This window comes from Paramormyrops kingsleyae, chromosome 8 (genome assembly GCF_048594095.1).
Source record: "Paramormyrops kingsleyae isolate MSU_618 chromosome 8, PKINGS_0.4, whole genome shotgun sequence".
NCBI classification, from domain to species: domain Eukaryota; kingdom Metazoa; phylum Chordata; class Actinopteri; order Osteoglossiformes; family Mormyridae; genus Paramormyrops; species Paramormyrops kingsleyae.
In genome coordinates, this window is record NC_132804.1 from 30852107 (window position 1) to 30865209 (window position 13103).

The window sequence follows — 13103 nt, forward strand, 5'->3', positions numbered from 1 at the left end:
TCCCGCAAGAGGACCGTAAGGCAAGCCATGGTCTGTGGCTATACCTGCTTCATATTTGCTTCCACCACCCCACGTCTCAGCCACTGCAGGTTTACTCTCACCTCTTCAGCGAGGTGAGAGTCTTCAGACAGGGACATCTGTTCGAGGATATCCCTCATCCAGAAGGCGTCGTTCCTGACCCCAGGCTGATTGAGCCAGTAGATTGTCTCATTAGCCAGACCGAGGTATTGTTCCTCGGTCAGGGCAGGCGTCGTATAGAAGACTATCCAACATTCTACAGCACTGCAAAGAATATCTTCTTAGTGAAGTACTTACAGCAGTAAAGTGGAATGACTCTCCCAAGTCCTTGTAGAGTGTATACTTTTAAAAGGGAGGGGGGCAAAAACTTCAATACTTTCCGCATGTGTTACATCGAATAATTCAAGGTTCTTACCATCAACATGAACACACCACAGTCCACAGAACCAATCTGTTGAGGAACATCCTGCAAAATACAACATGATACTAATGAAGACAATTCCAATATAAATGTAACAACAGAAAATGCTGAAATCCACTTTACCGTGCTTTTCAGTATTTTCCAGTGTGCTAGGCTTTTTCGGGTTGCCAGCTTGCTGGAATTGTCATGGGCATTATAACTACAGTTTCTCATGTAAATAGGATTAACTCTTTATGTATGAATTAATGGATACACAGAACACCTTTTGTCACATTTGCAAATGTTTCACTGTTGCATCTCAGAATAATTGTCTGGGACAGTGGAAATGACCAGCATGCCTGCAGTGAAGGCTGCACCTATATATTATGAATTCTGTTGAGGAAATTTGATATTTGAATCCGTCTTCAATGTATAAGCATTTATATTAATTCATTAATTTGAGACACAAAAAGCATAGAATTGCTCTTAATCAAGAGATCAAAACATACAGACAACACATAACATGGTACAACAAATAAACACTGTTAACGTGGAATGGAGTTTAATTTTTTTGCTTGTAAATCTACATGTCTCTGGGCTCATAGTAACATTGCTGTTGATGCTTAAACATCGTTACTGGGCATAACAGGCAATGGAAATGATTGCAACAGGTAGCAAGCACATCGTTATAACTGAAGTATAGTATTCTTTTTCCAAATTGATCTGTGCATCAGCTGGTCAAAATCAAATACAAAACATAAAAACAATTGTTTATACATTTACGGTCTTTTGAATGAAGGAGATTAATTGAATTCAGCAAAACAGTCTGCGATTTGAGTCAGGCTGACTTACACTTGCATAGATGCATGTGTGAGTGATATGACAACACTATTCAATAGACCACAGCAATTCACACATAATAGTGAATTAAACTATTAACTGAAAGAACATATGTTCTTATGTTCTTATGTAAAGGAGTAACAGCCTAAGCAGGAATTGTGTTTTGTAGCAGCCAAACAGCAGTGGCCCAAAACCATTCATATACTTCTAAACATAGCGAACAAAAACCATTCCACTTCTAAACATAACAAACAAGAAGGTTCCCATACTTCTTAAAGAACTATTACACTTCTTGAAGAACTATTGACACAATTAACACCAAATTGTATGTACTATTCCACTTTCCTTCTCCATTGTCTTGCCCTACATCACAGAAATTGCAATTAAACAATGGATCTGTGCCACTACCACTTGTAAGTATATTATTGTTTTGGAGTCCACCAGTGGATTTTCACTGTGGATCTAGAGTGACGTCATTTCTGGGCCCAAAGTGGACTTCCAGTCTGTTAGTGGATGTGCCTTACAGTAGATATCTGCAGCCAGACCCATCTCAACCCACCAGCAAGCTATTGCAGTAAGCGCCTCCGCAGTAGTTCATGGGCCAACGAAAAGTACATAGTGTGGAGTAGGTTACTGCAGTGTGAACATGACAGAAGTTACTTGTTCAGGAAAAAAAGTTCTGGTTCCTGAAATAAGTTCAACTGACAGTCCATTGACATGACAATAAGAAACAATATTGCCAAAGCACTGAAGATAATCTGATGATTATACTAGTGATATTTAATAGTCAATAGCTAAATGCCTGAGTTTCCCTCAACATTAAATCTGTATTGATGATAACCTGTCTTAAAAAAAGACAAGCAACAGCAACACTTGACTTTGCCCATGATCTTTTCAATAGATAGAAACGCCCCTGAACTAATCTGTATATTTTGGCTTTTTTGCCCTCTTCATTCAGAACAATTCTGCAAACAAGTAAATATGCCTGACTAACAGATGTATGATTCCAAACCCATTGCTACTCACTGCCACTAAAAACCCACCCAACTACCCCATAAAGCCTAGAATGGTTACCGATTAGGTGAGTGCTCTGGTCAGGTAGTTTTGTTGGGGACCCCTGATCTAGTGTATGTCATGGATGTGAATGTATGTGCACGAAAATATGACATGAATCAGAATTCAAAGCAAAGTGTTTCATGATTCACCCGGAAACATGCCATGCATTCAGTGTTCATCACCTGGGACATCTCTGTCAGCAGCGCAAGTGCATGCAGTACAGCTTGGGATTGCAAGGACGAAATACTTCTTTTGATTCGGCTTGTTGTTTAGTCTCATTGATTCCCCTGCTAGGTGTGATGTTACTTGAATCCTATGTAATGGTAATATATAGTGCCTTGCAAAAGTATTCCCCATGGTGTTTGTCCTGTTTTGTCACATTACAAGCTGGAATTAAAACCCAACCCTGATCTGTACTTTTGTACAACTTTGTCTTTTGTGCCTGTTTGAAGTGCTCCTTGGTCTTCATGTTTCTTGCTTAGTAGTAGATTAGCACCAGAGCAGAGGCTGCGTTTGCAGTGGTGCTATAACCCAGAGACATGGACTGATGGCGAGTGGCGTTGTACCACGCTCAGCGATGAATCTCGGTTCTGCATTACTACAGATGACTGTCGTATGTGCGTATGGTGGCGCCGAGGGGAAAGGACCAATCCTGCCAATGTTGTGGAGAGACACAACGGCATGGTGTTGAAATGCCATAGGGTATGACTTCAGGTCATCTCTGGTAGTGATTTGGGGGACCCTGACAGCACAGCGCTACGTCAGTAGCGTCCTGCATCCGCATGTCTTACCCCTCTGGAGACAGCACCCTTTCAACAGTCTTTCAAAAAGACAACGCCTGTCCACGCACAGCACGTGTGTCTATGGACTGCCTGTGTCATGTTGAGGTCCTCCACTGGCCAACCAGGGCCCCTGATCTTTCCACAATTGAACATGCGTGGAATCATCTCAGATATCAACTCAGACCCAGTGCCAAGCTGCAGGATCTTGAGGACCAGTTACCAGGGTTGGGGCCATTTCAGATCGCATTCATCAATTGCAATGAGGATTCCGTCCTGGCTGTGTGGATGGATGGATGGATGTAGGGCTAACATGATTAGTCAACGACATCGATGCTGAAAATCACATCAGTATTTTAAATCGCTGCATCGTTTTTCTTATTTTAATTAAATTACCTTTATGATTTTGAAACATTTCAATCCATTATAACAATTGTTCTCCTTTAATATCATTATGTAATCATGGGAGTAGTTCAGATTATCACTAAACAGAAAGTTGGTTTGTACACTGCAAAGTTTCGATAGCGAACCACGGCGGCACTACTGCTATGCAGGAGCACCAGAAGGGAAAACACACAGGAGCTATTCTGGGTGATGGACGGCCAGAATAGGCAAAACCCACCCTAATTGTTGTCTATTGTTTATTAAATTACCATCAATACAGAGAACTTCTTAGTATGTTTTGTCCTTGCAGTTGCTAAATACTCTCATTACTAAAGCCATGAAGTTGTCAGCTTCCTGCCTTAGAATCTCCATTAAATAAATGTTTAAGAAAATGTTTAGGCTAAAATTTGGGCTTATTCTTCTTTGACTGACATGTGTGTGTTTGTGCGCGCTGGGTTTGTTGGGACCAGTTGAGCAACTTGCATTTTGACTAGTTAAAATTGAATGATTTAGATGGTTTGTATATTGTATTAAAATTTAAGACAGGAAATGACCAAGCAATTTGAATTGACAGTACAGTACCGTTTGCTTAGAAATGGGCAATAAATAGAATATTTATGTTTACGCCAGGGGTCTTTATTTATGGGTTAATATTATTATTTGTCGTTTACATATTTCTCGCTATATGTGAATGAGACAGTCTGTCGCACGTTTCTGTTGCGTCTTAACTGCATAATTTACATCTTCCTCAAAGTCATTTGCTAAAACGAGATTAACACTCTGTTTAAGTGGTATGCTTTCCGAAGTAATCAGTGTTGTACTGTTAGTCATCTTTGCGCTGTTACGCGTCTGAGTGATTTAAACCTGAGATCCCCCCCCCCCCAAAATAGTTTTTCTGTAATTGTTTTTGTAAGTACTTGAACTTTTATTTTTGTGTTAAATGCATATATACACATATCACAATAAAAATTCGTATCTCAATCCCCCTTCTGTACTCATTGTGGCTCTTTGTAAATCTTGGGTCAGACATTTTGGAGAAAATGGCTCTTTGCTTTAAAAAGGTTGCCGACCTCTGGTTTAGGCTAACAGACTGTTATGGGTTGAAGTCGGCCAAGTATTATTTGCAGATAATCCTTGTGAACATGAAGGGTTTACAGAACTTCTGAATAATCATGTAATAATTGTTATGAATAATTATTAAGTACAATTTCACAATAATTAATAGAATTAAAATAACTTTGTGATCATTAATAATTAGGCCTATTAATAAATAAGTATTTTAAAAGAATTATTACTAAACGAGTAACACCATCCCATGCTTCTTTCTTGGGTTATTTTATATCCCTTACTGACGTTGCTAAATATGACAGTTCACTTGCTCTCCACTTCCTGAAGTTTTTGTTACTCTTGGAGTCTGGTTCTCCACCGTCTTTAGATTTTCTTTTGGGCATTCATGACTTCTCTCAACTTTCCTTCTTCGGTTTCTGTGTCAGCACACGGCCCTGCAGTCTCATGCCCTTTTATGGGGATTGGCAGGGAGTTTACCTATGCCAATTAAGAACAACTGGCACACGCTTTCAATTTACAGCTACAATGGGATTCATCAATATAAGAACACATTTGCTAACAATTCTGCTTTTTCTTAGGACCTTTCTCAAGAACAAATTTAAGACAAACCTTAGGGTGATATTGATGAATGAGGCCCAGTATTCTCTCCATGTTTACCTGGGTCCTCTGCTTCCCTGCCACAGTCCAATGAAGTGCCGTTAGGTGAATTTGTGCCCTGCGATGGGCCGGCACCCTGTCTAGAGTGTCCCCTGCATTGTGATGGATTGGCATTCCATCCTGGGTGTCCCCTGGCCTTACACCCCCAGGCACAGGTTTCTGCCCCCCCGCCCCGTTACCTTGTGGTTGAGAAGCAGGAATGGATCAGGGATGAATAAGCAGCCCAAACAGGACTGAGTTCTGCACAGTTTCGTTTTCCAGTGTTTTTAAAGGAATCAACATGCCAAAAATCACTATTATTAGCACAATAGTATTAGCTAAACTGCCTATGATATATCTAGGGTAGGGTAGTAGTTTTGTCTGATTAATTTTCTTTAAGCAAGTTGATTATATGTGCTGACAGTGATGTTTAGCTAGTCAATGGAAATATTCTAATGATAAAATTAATTTTAAATGAGTTATTTCATTTAACATGTAGTTAACGTGACCTTTACAGACATTCCTGGTTGGCTGATGACCATTCACAGACTGCAAGTATCTCATACTGGAGTGTGTGGAGGATACACCCTCAGCATGGTGTGCGGTGGATGTGTGTGGGTGATAGATGTTAAACACAGAAGTAATGATCATAGAACACATGATCACGTAATTATACTGATTTGGAGCATTGAATTAAATGGGGGAGAAAACACTGTTGTCCTAAGTAATATGTCGGTTTTGCCTAAACTCTGCCAGAAGGTGGCAGCAGCAACCTTTTATTTTGGCCAGTGGGAGTAGATGGTAACTGTGGTAATCGCTAGTAATGACTTGCATTCACCCGCAGGGGTGTAAATCTCTGTTGTGTCAATACAGTCAATTCCAGCTGAAATCACCCTTTGCTTTCTGAGATAAACACCCTCATGGTTTATCCCGCTTGTTCAAATACTGTGAGCCTTAGTTCATTCACTGCTTCTGACACTCATTCTGCTGCATTGAAAGTCCAGTTTTAGGCAGTGGAAACCTATCAATGAGCTAAACTTTAAAGATGTGGGAGGAGGTTGTCAAAGTGTATAAAGTAGTGTTCCCCAATCTGGTCCACTGGTCCTCCGTCCCAGCTCCCTATGAGACCCGTTCTGGACTGTCTGGGGGTTCCCGAGGACTGCAGTGCGGAACACTGATGCCTTAAGATTGTGCTCTTTTGATTCCAGTTCATTAGACCAGCGATTCTCAAGCCATGGGTCACAACCAAAATTTGGATCGTGGCAAGATCTGAAAGGGTCATGAGTCGGAAATGTAAGCATTTTAAAAGTAGCAAGCGTTTATGCTGATCCATGATCAGATTTTCCAGTCCCAGTCCTAGAATTAGCCTATATAAACAGGTCTTTCGGTCTGCAACTGCTTAGCGCAAGACTAGTGAACAGTCAACCAATCCAAGAAGCCAAACCACACTTAATTTAAAATTCACTGGCACATCCAATCAGATTTATGTGATAGGCATTGATTGGCATAAATTGCAGAGTGCACTGCGTGCTTGATTATAGCATTAATTTAAACCTATATTTGAGATAGGGACAGGTAGTGAGCAATAAAAATTGAGTCACAGTCAAAAAGGTTGAGACCCACCGCATTGGACTATAGATGTAGATTATGTCCTAGTTAAGGGCCATCTGCCAACTGCACTATTATGGATAATGGCAATTTGCAGAACTTCCAAACATTGAAAGGTAATTTTGAATTGGAACAAAAGGATTTTAATGGATGGAACTGTTTCGATCTGGGCATAAAGGGGAGGAGCCCAGCAGGCAGTGTCCCGCCCATCTGATCGAGTCACACTCCACCCGCAGAGTTGCCCTGTAGTTTGTCAAATTTGGAAACAAGCACATGAGGCATTTGAGGAAATTCTAGATCTACAAACTCCATATGCATTTGGCGTTCTCTACTTGGGAAATAAGTCTAAAAATGCAGTTAGAAGAAAAGATAAGTACTTTCTAAAAGCAAGTTTAGCGGCAAGTAAAAAAGCTGGCACAAGAAGGTGGCTGCAGTCTTTCGCCTACCTTGAAAGATTTCTGAGTAGTATGATAAACATGACGGGGGGGGGGGGTGTTGTTTAGCCTACTGGAGCCCATGTATTGATCAGAAGATGGTCAAGGCTTCTGTAAATACCTGTTGTGTCCACACTGACTTCTCTTAGGTATCAAGAGCAAAACTGAGCATAGATTCTAGTCTATTGATTAAAGGCTGGGATCCTGCTTTCATGATTATGTGTTTGATTGACTTCAGGGACCTGATCGCCACCGACCTGCTATGGAATCTGGATGCAGGGGTGGCAGGTAACATACTGGACACAGAGGTGGACGTGTCCTGAAAGTGGCTGGGGCTGTTTGGTGGTGGTGGGGGCTCTGGAGCTCAGTCTGGCAGGCAGGACTGGCTCCCATTTCACCTTCAGGAGGCCAGAAGCAGAACTCCTGTTACCCCCTGGCTGACCTCATGTGCTCAGCAGCAGGGCTCAGAGCACCATGGCGGCTGCTGAGCTGTCCAGGGCAGGACCTTCGCAGACAAACAGCAAATAGACCCACGTGGGGCCATCTGGAAAGAGCAGCTGAGGGAGGACGGCATTTACCGGAACCCAGGGTGGGGTTAGCGCGGAAAGGAAAGAGAAACGTGAAGGTGCTGTTTCAGGGAACTGGGGTATGGCGGCTCCGTGGGGAATCTGCTGAATGACGTGGGATAAACCGGCATGAGAAGTCCGGCCTGAGCTGGCGGCGACCAGCACCTACTCCCATGTGAGGATCTACCCCGCTCAGATGGGGTGCGGGGTGGGGGGGACGGACGATATCACATCCAACCAGCTGCTAGGGATTTCCCACCAGGGGGCACTGGCTTCAAGAATTTAAACAGACCAGAGGAAGAATTTGGAATTTGCTGTCAGATATGAAGAGCGGCCTGCCCCAGCAGCCCGAGAGCTGGGCACATGTCCTGAATACACTCATTACAAACAGCAGGAGGATTAAAGCTCAAGACGATGCCTTAATAAAGAATAAAAAACATGCCATTTATAAGAAGAAATGTGTGATGTCAGTTACAGGTGCTGCCTGTCATGAATTAGGAGCCTGTGAATCAGCATCTGAGTCATGGGTAAAAATCCCACATCAGCCACCAGGCCGAGGGCGGCCGATTCCTCACGCCGGCGGAGCCATATCCCGACGGACGAGGAAGAGCACAGGCTGAGGGCGGCCCCCAGGATGAAAGGCAGAAGCCAGCCGATTCTTCACGCTGGTAGAGCCGCATTCTGTGCAAAAAACAGACCAGAGGGGAAACTTGAATTAACTTTTTTTCTCCATCCATCCATCCTCTAACCGGTTATCATGGTCAGGGTCACGGAGGGCCTGCAGCCTATCCCAGGCTGGGGACATCCTCCATGGGATGCCAGTCCATCACAAGGCAGACACACACAAACAAAGCGTCTTATACTTCCAGCAATTCTGAGACACAAATGAGCTCATATGCATATCTTGGCACTTAAGGCAGAAAGTAAGAGTGCCCATGGGACACCTACACGACGGCGGCAGAACATGCAAGGACATGCAATCTCCATTCAGCCCGGGTGGTGTGCGCTAACGGCGCTACCTGCTAAGCCACAGCGCCCCCCCCCCCCCCCCCCCCGCTGTGCCATGGAGGCCATCCAGTCCTCTGAGCCTGAAGCATAGCAGCTACGCTGAGTCACCTCCAAACAGGCTGTCTGCTCTCCATGGCTCTGACTGCCCACACACACCCACACACACAGTCTCAGCCTTTTTACTGGACCGTCGCTTCTGACCAGCATCTTTATACACCCAAGCCCTAACCCCCACCCCCCCCAAGTTAGAACTAATTATTCATCATGCCTCCAGGACGACCCAGCTATCAATGCAGGTACCACGGTGTCCATTGGTGAGTCTTTTAGTCTTAAAAAGAAATGTAAGGGCACCTCTGCCCCTTCACAACGCACACTGTCATGTCTGTCACACTGCACACTGTCACACTGCACACTGTCACGTCTGTCACACTGCACATTCACAACGCACACTGTCACGTCTGTCACACTGCACACTGTCACATCTGTCACACTGCACACTCACAACGCACACTGTCACGTCTGTCACACTGTCACATCTGTCACACTGCACACTCACAACGCACACTGTCACGTCTGTCACACTGCACACTCACAACGCACACTGTCACGTCTGTCACACTGCACACTCACAACGCACACTGTCACACTGTCAGGGGTGTCTCTGGTGCTGCTTTACATCCATCAGGTGAGGCCATCTGAGGACTCTGTCTACATGATCAGTCCACCCATTCTTTTCATAAGCACACTGATAAGATTTATGAAGAGAAATCACCATGCATTCAGCAATAATTAAATCTGAAACACTGCATACAATTTCCTATTTGACTGCAAAATTTGATTGATTGATCGATTCATTAATTTGCCAAATAGAAAGGTCTTAATATAGTCAGATATAAACAGATACCACGGTGAAAAAGATTGCATGCTTTTACCATTTATTAAATGAAATTCACTGGTAATCACTCACTATTTTTATAAATTATAACAAACGTTACCAAAATAAGAAACTCCAATGAGCATCACCAATACCATATGAGTACTGAATGAGTAGTCTGAGTACTGACTGATAATTGCCAGGCAGCAAAGTATTCCTCAGGATAAACCAGCCATTTCGTTTCTTCACTATAAACCATATCATGGTATGAAGATATGAAGTCCTGCTCTGAATGAATGTGTTTCCACTAATTCAAATGCTGGATAAGTAGCTTTTGATCGCGTCCCCTATGAGTGTGACAGGGCGAGATCTTTACACAAGCAGCTGCTTGACAGTTTCACTTTGCTGCCATTAAAAATGGAAAGAGAGGCGTGACCTGGAGGTTCTGCAGGCAAAGCCCCCGCTTGAACCATGGGGTGGGGGGGCAGTTCATATTAATATCTGGCACGAACGCTTGTGGTCCCATGCAGGAAATGGAAACTGCCCTTTAAGAAATTCCAGAATGAGGCCAACCTCCTCCCCCCCCCCCAACCTCCTCCCCCTGACATGGCAGGCTCAAAGGGGGGGGGGAGGGGGTGTCCAACAGAAGCAGTCTCCTGGGCAAAGAAGCACTGTCTCATCTGAAATTGGCTACGGAAACAGGAGGCAAGGCTGGCTAAGATCCTCCCAAACGTGTCCCAGTCAGCAGATATGTGGCAGGTGCTGACCTTCTCCTCCTTTTCATCATATTCCTTCTTTAACAGATTTTTATTTCAGAAATATTATTGTGCTTCTGATCTCGCCGCATGGAAAATGCACATATAGGACTGGCATAACATACACACTTTGCTGAACATACATATGAATGAAATATGAAACCCGCAAGAAAGCAGCTGGGGTATGAATGTGTCTCTTTGGAGTTCATCTCCCTCTGTTTTATATTGGGGAGGGGGCCCCAATCAAACAAACCAGCTAAGATAAAACAGAGGGAGATGAACTCTAAAGAGACAGGGCTGAGAGGCTTGAGGGACTCAATCGCTCGTGGCCTTTTTTGTAGTTGTCTTGGGGAGCGAGTCCTTCAGAAGGTGCATGTGTACCGTGACTGACCGTGGGGTGAGAGCCAGCTGTGGCCCGTTCAGCCTGTGTTTGACAGACATGTTGTGGGTGCGGCATTTACGCTGCTTTGGCAGTGTATGTTGGGGGTGTCCTCTGTAACGTGGCGATTTGTGTACCAACATCCACAGCTGGTGCGTAATTAATTGTGCCGCATCATTCTGAACTGTAAAGAGGCTCATTACTGCCAGTCGAGCCCTGGCCAGAGGGCATGCAGCGCCCCCCTCCATATCAGCGGCGCCAGCGTGGGCTTCGTTTAGGGCTCAGCACTGTTAGGGGGGCAGTAAAGCTGCTTTTTGGGGCTGGAGAGTCAGGCTTTACTGGCAAGATACACGACGAGTCTCACACAGGCGGGCATTTGGCAGCCGGCCCACAGGCCGCACCTCGTAAATATGCCAGCAGGTCGGTGATAGAGAGTGGAGGGGGAGGGGATGGGGGTGTGTGTCTGGCTTTTCCTAGCCTGGTGTCAGCATGCACTTCAGTAGCTGGAGAAGAGGACCCTTCCTTGGTCATCAGTGTCAGTAGGAGGGCTGCAGAGGTGAAGCCTCAGGACTCCTCCACCCTGCACATTCTGCAGCTGCTGGGGGATGAACACAGAAACAGGGCAGACGTGACAGTGCCCCCTGCTGGAGAGTGCCTGATGTTTCACTGCCCTGACAGCCTCGCTCGTTTCCATGTCCGCTTCCACCTCTTTTCCCCGCCATCCATATTCTGTTCGCACACCTTGGCAAAATCAGTTGAGCACGTCCTCCCTGTCGAGTCAGGACTGATTGGCCAATCGGAGGCAGCGGCAGGCTGGTGGGCGGAGCCTGAAGTATACGGAGGGCCTCCCACACAGCGTGAGTGTGTTCGGCCCTGAACACCCCATAGAGATATGGCACCCATCCACCACCTGCCTTCCCACTCTCTCACATGATGGGTTAGTCTGGCCGCGACCTGTCACCCTCACATGCCCCCACCCACAATGCGATAAAAAGCTCTTAATTTGACATTGTGGGGACCACTTTTTCAATCCCCATAAGGGGACACTCAAGTTTATAAAAGTCTGTGAATGCAATCAAAAAACTAAAAATGCCAGAAATCTTGTATTTCGTTTGGTTGCTTATGGTTAAGGTTAGGGCAATTGGTATTAGGGTTTTTCTCATAGACATTAATGGAAAATCCCCCAAAGATATGAGTACAAATGTGTGTGTGTGTGTGTGTTTCTGTGGGTCTGTATGTGTGCAGCCTGCTCCCCTGCCCTGTGCTCCCCCAGACACTTCCCAGGATTCCTACTGCCCTGCTCTGAACAGGCAGCTATGGCAAATGGATCCGTCTGCGAGCATCACCCTTAAAAAGAGGCAAGGGGGTGTTTTACAGTTTTTTCCAATCATTTTAACGCGTGTCTCAATACCATGTCCACTTTTTCACACCACTTAACACATGCACCATACCATTGGACCATGTGAGCTAAACTATGTATACTTTTGCATTGCTTTGACACAATATGCATTCAATCACCACTTCCCCAAAATTTCATGAATACTTCTCTCAGTCAGTGTTCGCCACCAGCAAAACTTTGTACAACCACAGCCGATTTCTCAGATGTTTATTTTTATAATTATGCTTTTAGCAGAAATTTCATAATTTTGTTTTTGTTTGCTGCTTCGATACCAACTACACCATCTATACAAATGAGGCCATGGAGTGTCCATTTACTTTTTTCAAGGCAAGACGATGTAATCTGTGCAAAAACAGTGAGTATGGCAACACATATATTGCAGTAAAACATTTACATTTACTCATTTAGCAGATACTTTTATCCAAAGCTACTCACAGTGAAGTACTGCATCTACAGGGATAGTCCCTCTGGAGCAAGTTGGGGTCAAGGGCCTTGCTCAGGGGCACAATGGTGGCACCTCCTGGGATTGAACTCCCGCCAGTGTGGAAGAAATGTGACAGGAAGAAGAGCCACCATTGATGCTCCAGGCCAGAGGGGCACTAACATCACCATGTGTGCAGCAGTATCTGCAGACGGGCTGCACCTGCACAGGGCTGTAACTGGCCCATAATGTACAACACAGCCCTCCTGGTTACTTTTCTTGATGAACTGTGGGAAAAACTTACTGCCCCAAGAGATCAAGAAAGGCAAAATTTACCAACCTATGTGATTGTATGGGACAGTGTGGCCTTTCACCACTCTCGACAGGTCACTGCATGGTTTACAGACCATCCCAGGATGATGCCATTATTCCTGCCACCCTACTCACCTTTCCTCAACCCAATTTAGGATTTTTTTTC